The following is a 6,947-nucleotide window of genomic DNA, read 5'->3' on the forward strand; positions in this document are numbered from 1 at the left end:
GCAGGAGGGGAAGACCCTCTATGAGATGGATTGATTCGGTTACTGGGGTAATCGGGATGGGTGTGTCAGAGGCAGTGCGGTTGGCGCAGGATAGAGCAGAGTTTAGGGCTGTTGTGCATAGGGTCGCTATGAGTCGCAAACGACTCGACGGCACATAACAACAACAACCTCACTATACCCCTCCCCACCTATCTTTAACCCTCTAATCCCCTTCTTCTCCCCTTGGATCCTCATACACATTTTACAATAATGGTCTTAAACAGTATTTTTCCTTACGGAACTGAGTTAGTTCACGTGACATAATGTTCTCCAGTTCCCCCCAAGTTAGGTAGTTATTTACAAAATTATTGCTCCTGTGTGTTGTGTAGTATTCCATGATGTGAATGTACCATAACGTCTCAATCCATTTGATTGTGGTGGACATTTGGGCTGTTTCCATATTCTTGCAATGGTGAATAACGTTGCTAAGAACATTGGTGTACAAATCTCCACTTGGGCCTCAGTTCTCATTTTCTTGGGGTATATTCCAAGAAGTGGAATAGCTCAGCCGTATGCAATTTCTATGTTCAGCTTTCTGAGGAAATATCAAACTGCCTTCCAGAGTGGTTGTACCATTTTACAATCCCACCAACAGTGTATAAGAGTTCCTATCTCACCACATCCTCTCCAACATTTTTTACTTGTCCCATTAAAATCTGCCACTATTACTGGGGTGAGATAGTATCTCAATGTGGTTTTGATTTGCATCTCTCTTATTGCCAGTGATTTTGAGCATTTATTTCTTCATGTGTCTGTTGGCCACCCAAATATCTTCTTCTATAAGAATTCTTTCCATGCCTTTCACCCATTTTGTAATAGTATTATCAGTCTTTTTCTTGTGGAGGCCTTGTAGGATTCTGCAAACTTTTGATATAAGACCCTTGTCTGAAATGATATTGCCAAATGGTTTTTCCCAGTCAGTAGATTTTCTTTACACTATGATGGAAAAGGTTTTTGATGCGCACAGGGATTTCATCTTTAGAAGATCCCATTCATCAATTTTATCTTCTCCAGATTGTGCATTTCTGGCTGTATTTGGCAATCTCTTTATACCATAGACTAGGTCATCTAAGCTTGATCCCAGTTTGTCTCTGATGGGCTTTATGGTTTTGGGCTTCACTCCCAGGTCTCTGATATAACTTGAGGTGATTTTTGTGCATGGTATGAGATCCTGTTTCAGGTTTTTGCTGGTAGAAGTCCAGTTTTGACAGCATCATTTGTTGAAGAGGTTGTCATTTCCCCGTTTGATAAGTTTTATTTCCTTGTCAAATATCAGTTGACCATAGACAGATGGGCCCATTTCTGGGTTCTCAATTATGTTCCATTGGTCTATGTTGTGCCAGTACCATGCTGTTCTGGCTACTACAGCTGAGTAGTAGGTTTTGAGGTCAGGGAGTGCTATGCCTCCAACTTCATTTTTGTTTTTTAGAAGTGTTTTGCTTATTCAAGATCTCTTTCCTCTCCAAACAAATTTGACAATTTCCCTTTTGATCAAGGAGACATTCATTCTGACATCTAGTATCCTTATAGTCTTTCTTTTGATATTATAAAGTCTCTTTGTATATGTGTGTTTTTTATTTACAGATTTTAGCCTAAATGTCTCTCATCTAAATTATTACAACCTCTTGGGCTCTATTCCTTCCTACTTGAAAGAAATCTCAGGCTCCAATTCAATTTGTCTTTTATTTATTATCCTTGTGTCAGGCAGAATGATACTTTAAACTATTTTTATAATGTTTCATTTTCTATAATCCTAATTTTAATTTTTCAATATTCTTATATTAAATATATGTTTCTTTAAGCAATTTTTTGGCAATTATTAAACTCTAACTGACTAAATTAAACATTTAGTTTGATTACATTTAATATTATTATATATTTTCACTTAGAGCTACCACAATATTTGTTTTTACTTATTCTTCCTATTCTATGTTCTTATTTATCACATCCCATGTCTTTTTTTTCAATTTTATTTTGTTATTCAGACTAGTGCTTAGAGATAAGGAATTGCATTGCCAATCCTAAGTACATGGTTGAATTGTACACTTCGTGCGAGAAAGACAGGCAACAACTCCAGTAGTGATTTGTGTCACTTGTTGAGAAGTTATATATTTTTTTTACTGTACAGGTTATAACATTATCTTATGAAGCATAATGTTAATTTGCATTTTTATCCTCTCCTTAGACAGTGCAAGAACTTCAGAAATCTTTAACACTAATTCTCCCCTGACTGATATGCAAGTTTTGCTGAGTTTTTATTTTTATAAAAAATTTCAGAAGACATTCTTTTTCTTTTATATAGTCAGTACTTTATATTTATTCTCTTCCTTGTTCTTTATTCTTTCCTTGATCTCTAGTCTTTCCAGAATAATTATCTCTCTGCCTTAAAGAATACCATTTAGTATTTTAAGCTATGTGTCATAAAATGGTGAATTATCTCAGCTTTTGTTTGTGTGTTTTTCAGACTTATTCCTTGAAGAATGTTTTCACTGAGTATAGCATTTTAGATTGGTGATTATTTTCTTTCAGAATTTTAAATTTATTATTCCATTGCCTTATGACTTCTACTGAGTCTATTTAGCTGTATTATTTTATTGTTTTGAAGGTTATTTCTCTTTCCCTAATATGTAATGTTTAGATTTTTTAAAAAAATCTTTAATTTTGTAGATGTTTGAAAACAACATAAATAAATTTGATATTATTTTATTTATTCTGCTTGAGTTAATTTTGTTATGTACCTTTGAATCAGAATTGACTCATAGCTGATTCTTTAGTAAGTTTTCAGAGACAATAAATTGCATGGGAGGAGACTTCATCTTTCTTCCATGGAGCAACTAGTGAACTGTATACCATTGATTGGGTTGACAGCATGTCTCCTTACCACTAGGCCACCAGAGCTCCCTCTTAGGTTAACAGTAATCCTTACATAAATAATTCAACTTCTTTTATAAGTTGTGAAAGCTTCTAATCATTGTCTCTTCAAATATATTTAAACTTCTATTCCATTTTCTCTCTTTCCTTCCTGTTGGTGCTTAAATTATACATATATTGGATCTCACTGTATTGCCTATGTATCTTATCTCCTGTTCTGTAATTTATACCCTTTTCCCCCGTTTTTTAGGTTTCATTCTGGATATTCTCCACTGCTCTGTCTTCTAGTTCAACATGTTTTAGTTTACAGTTAAGCTCCTTCAGAAAATCATTAATTTTTATTATTCTATTTTTAAATTGTTATTTCTATTTGGATCATTTTTAGTTTTCAAATCTCTGTCAAACTCTTGGTCTTGTCTTTCACTATGGTGATATGTAAAAGACAGTTCTTTTTAGCTCTGTGCTCATTGGTGTCCCAGTGCTTATGCTTCTATTGTTTCTTGTTTACTGAGGTATTTCGGTTTATCTCCTTTGTCTTGTCTCACCTGTGTGCTTAGCTATTTTGTGTTCCAGACAATGTCTAGAAAATTTGTAGAGATAATTTGATTAGGATAATATTAAATTGCTCTGAAGATAATATGCTGTTGTTGATGTTGTTGTTGTTGTTGTTATGTGCCATTGAGCTGCCTGCAACTCAATGTAGAAAAGGATTCTGGCAGTTCAGTTTTCTATATTAAGATAATCAGAAGCTAGAATTTAGTTCCTGTGAAGATCCACTGACTCTCAGGTTACCCTAACCACCAGTCTATTGAATATTAATCCAAAGTGTGGACACTTTGGCAGGTTCATCCATGATCCCTTTTTTATTTCAATTTTTTTTATTCATCAGCTCAAGTCTATTAAGAAGACTATCGAGCTTAACAACTTCTTAGTCATTTCCACCTCCCACCCCACCCCCTTCCACTTTATTGGTATTTGGCCCTTGAGAAAAAATGAACCCAATGTCATGCTCACTTCTGTGGGATTTCTTTTCCTTTTTCTAGATTTTTATCCTTTAATTCTTCATTACTTGTTAGCTTTCTAATGCCTTCAAACAAATAAAAACCCAAACTCACTGCTATCAAATTGATTCCAACCCAGGATTACCCTCCATTGTGTTTCAAAGTCTGCAAATCTTGATAAAAAGAGATCACTCATGTCGTCCCTGCATGGTCGCTAGGGTATCTTACCAACTGCCTTTTGGTTAACACTTCAACATGTGTGCTATGCCACCAAGGCTTCTTCAAGGATTCTTTTTTCTTTCTATCTTTTTCAGCTTTGTTCATTGCCATCAATTGTAATGTTGAGCCAAAATACCTAGGCTTCCATTCCAGAAGTAAAATATCTTTAAAGATGAGAGTAAAACCACACCACAACTTTACTTATAATTCTATTTATAATAAAATCTAGTATCTTTACAATGGTTTATTAGATTCTGTAAGATCTGGGTGCAGGCAACTTCTCTATCTTTATAACCCAGAAATTCTTCCTATTTCGCTCCACTCCAGCCACACTTACTCATCTTCATGCACCTAAACTAGAGTCCACATCAGAGTCTTTGCACTCAGTTTCTTCAGCCTAATACCTACTGCACCTTCTATTCCTTTCTTCTATCTGAAAATGGAATTATCAGAAGTGGTTTTTTTCTGGACACTGTATATTAAATAGTAGTGACACACTTTACAACTTTCCATTCTTCTTATTCTACTTTATTTTTTTAAATCAAGACACTAACCAACTTATTTTTCCACTATATGATTATTTGCCAGTCATGTATCTTCTCTAGTGATGTAGCTTTTCACATCTTTTGCCTGCTTTAAAAAATGGATCTTTTTAAAAAAAATTATAGAAGTTAAGAGTTCTTAGAATATTTCTAGGTACAAGCTTTTTATCAGATATGTGATTTGGAAATATTTTCTGCAAGTTTATGGCTTGTCTTTTCATTCTTTTAACTGTCTCTCCCCAAAGCACAAGTTTTTTAACTTTAGTAAAGTCCAGTATTTTTTTTTAATGGATCATGCTTCTGGTGTTGTATCCAAAACCTCCCCACCAAACCCTGGGTTTCTTTGTGGCACAGTGGTTTAGTGCTCAGCCGCTAACTAGAAGGTTGGCAGTTTAAACTCACTATCTGATCTTCAGAAAGAAAAATGAGGTAGACAGAGAAAGAATTGGCTGACACTGAAAAACTTAAGGAAGTATCATATGAACAAAAGCCAATGGTAATGATGGAAGACATTGAATGAATAAAGATGTACAGCCTAGGAAACCTTGTGGGGCAGTTCTAATCTCTCCTGCTGTGAGTAGATCACTGTATCATTTCTGTGGTTGTAGCACAGGGTATATCAAATTACTCACTCATCAACTGAGAACTAGCATAAGTGGGTTGTTCTGCAGGTCAAGCATGCACGTTTGGAGAAAGAGCACTCAACCCAAAGTTGTCATCTTACTCCTAAAGAAAAGAGCTAATGCACTGCCTTTAATAGTCTGTTAGGACAAGAAGCCATTCAGATTAAATAACAAATACATTGCCTTTAAAAAAATTTAAACATTAAATTATGTTTATTACTCTAGTATGTAATGAGCCTAGTATGTGAATATAAGCTTTGGATGTAAGATTATTGAGGATTCCTAGATAAACCAGATACTTAAACAATCTACTTCTCTATAGAGAAGTTTGTTTGGTATTTAAAACTTATAAAGACAGCATATTTGACAAAATGGAAGAACAAGAGTTTCTGGTTTAACTAAATGATGATTCCTTTACCCAATTTGATATCAGCTTTCCCCTCAACATGAATACAAATTAAATTCTTTTTTCATTTAAACTTGGGGATTGCTTTTCTCTTTTTGAGTAGTTTTCCCTCTGTAATATCTAGCACAGGTGTTTGCTGCTTTCAAGCTTTCACAGAGAATTTAATCCCTGGAAGTGGGGGGTGGGGGGGGGAAGAATCCCAAGGCCAAGGCCAAGGGTGGGAGTGTAGGGACAGATTGGTTGAGTTGAAAAAGTTTAATTGTAATTGAAAAGTCCTTTAGCCATGCCAAAGATGTGAAATTATCAAAGAAACAAATATTTTTACATTGTTAAAATAAAGATAAGCCTCTGCTTTGCAGGGAGCACATTCTCTTCTGAATTTTTTAAATTGTTCCAATGCTACAATAACTTATCTTTGAAAAAGGATATTATCCTCATGTTTTAAAAATATTCTGCTAACCAAGGTCATTAAATGTGCTCTTAGAGCTGTGCAGAGCAATTCTCAACAAGTCTGGTGTCCTAGTGGTAAGAAGCTGTGCTGCAATCCCAAAGGCATGTGGTTTGAATCCATTCTTCAGGAGAAGTATGGACAATCTCCTCCTGTGTGATTAACTGCCTCTGAAAACCCCTTGCTGGTCAGCTATAGGTCAATTCTGACTCATTGGCACAACAATAACAATTTGTAGAATGTATAAAGAAATGTAAAAGAAATGGATGCCCATAGCATCCTTCAATATTGCAAGACAAGGCTTAAATTTGTTTTCAGTTCTTTTAGCTTGAGAAATGCCAAACAAGTTCATCTCTTTTTATTTTCCAATTCCAGCTTTCTGCACATTCCATTGCAGTGCTTTCCTTTGTCTTCTCAAGCTGCCCTTTGAAATCTGTTCAGCTTTTACTTCAACATCTTTCCCTTTAATTTTTAGTTTCTTGATGTTCTAATGCATTTTTTAGAGTCTCTCCTGACATCCATTTTGACTGGGTGTTTTTTTTTAATTTAGGTTGTTTATTTTTCATTTCAATGAACATCTACAGAGATTTTGAGATTCCATTCATTCATTGTTGCACCCTTCTCCCCGCACAACCCCCCCCCCCCCCCCCGTTTGCTCCTCTCCTTGAAAAGCAAAAGAAAAACTCCCTCATTGGTACACAATCCCCCCCCCCCCCCCCCAAACCCCACCCCCTACCCCCAAATATAATCCACTCTGCAACCCTCATTGCATACTCCTACGATAAAAATAATGCCCTA

Source organism: Elephantulus edwardii, unplaced genomic scaffold (assembly GCF_000299155.1).
Source record: "Elephantulus edwardii isolate Elephantulus edwardi_28Jun2011 unplaced genomic scaffold, EleEdw1.0 scaffold00036, whole genome shotgun sequence".
NCBI classification, from domain to species: domain Eukaryota; kingdom Metazoa; phylum Chordata; class Mammalia; order Macroscelidea; family Macroscelididae; genus Elephantulus; species Elephantulus edwardii.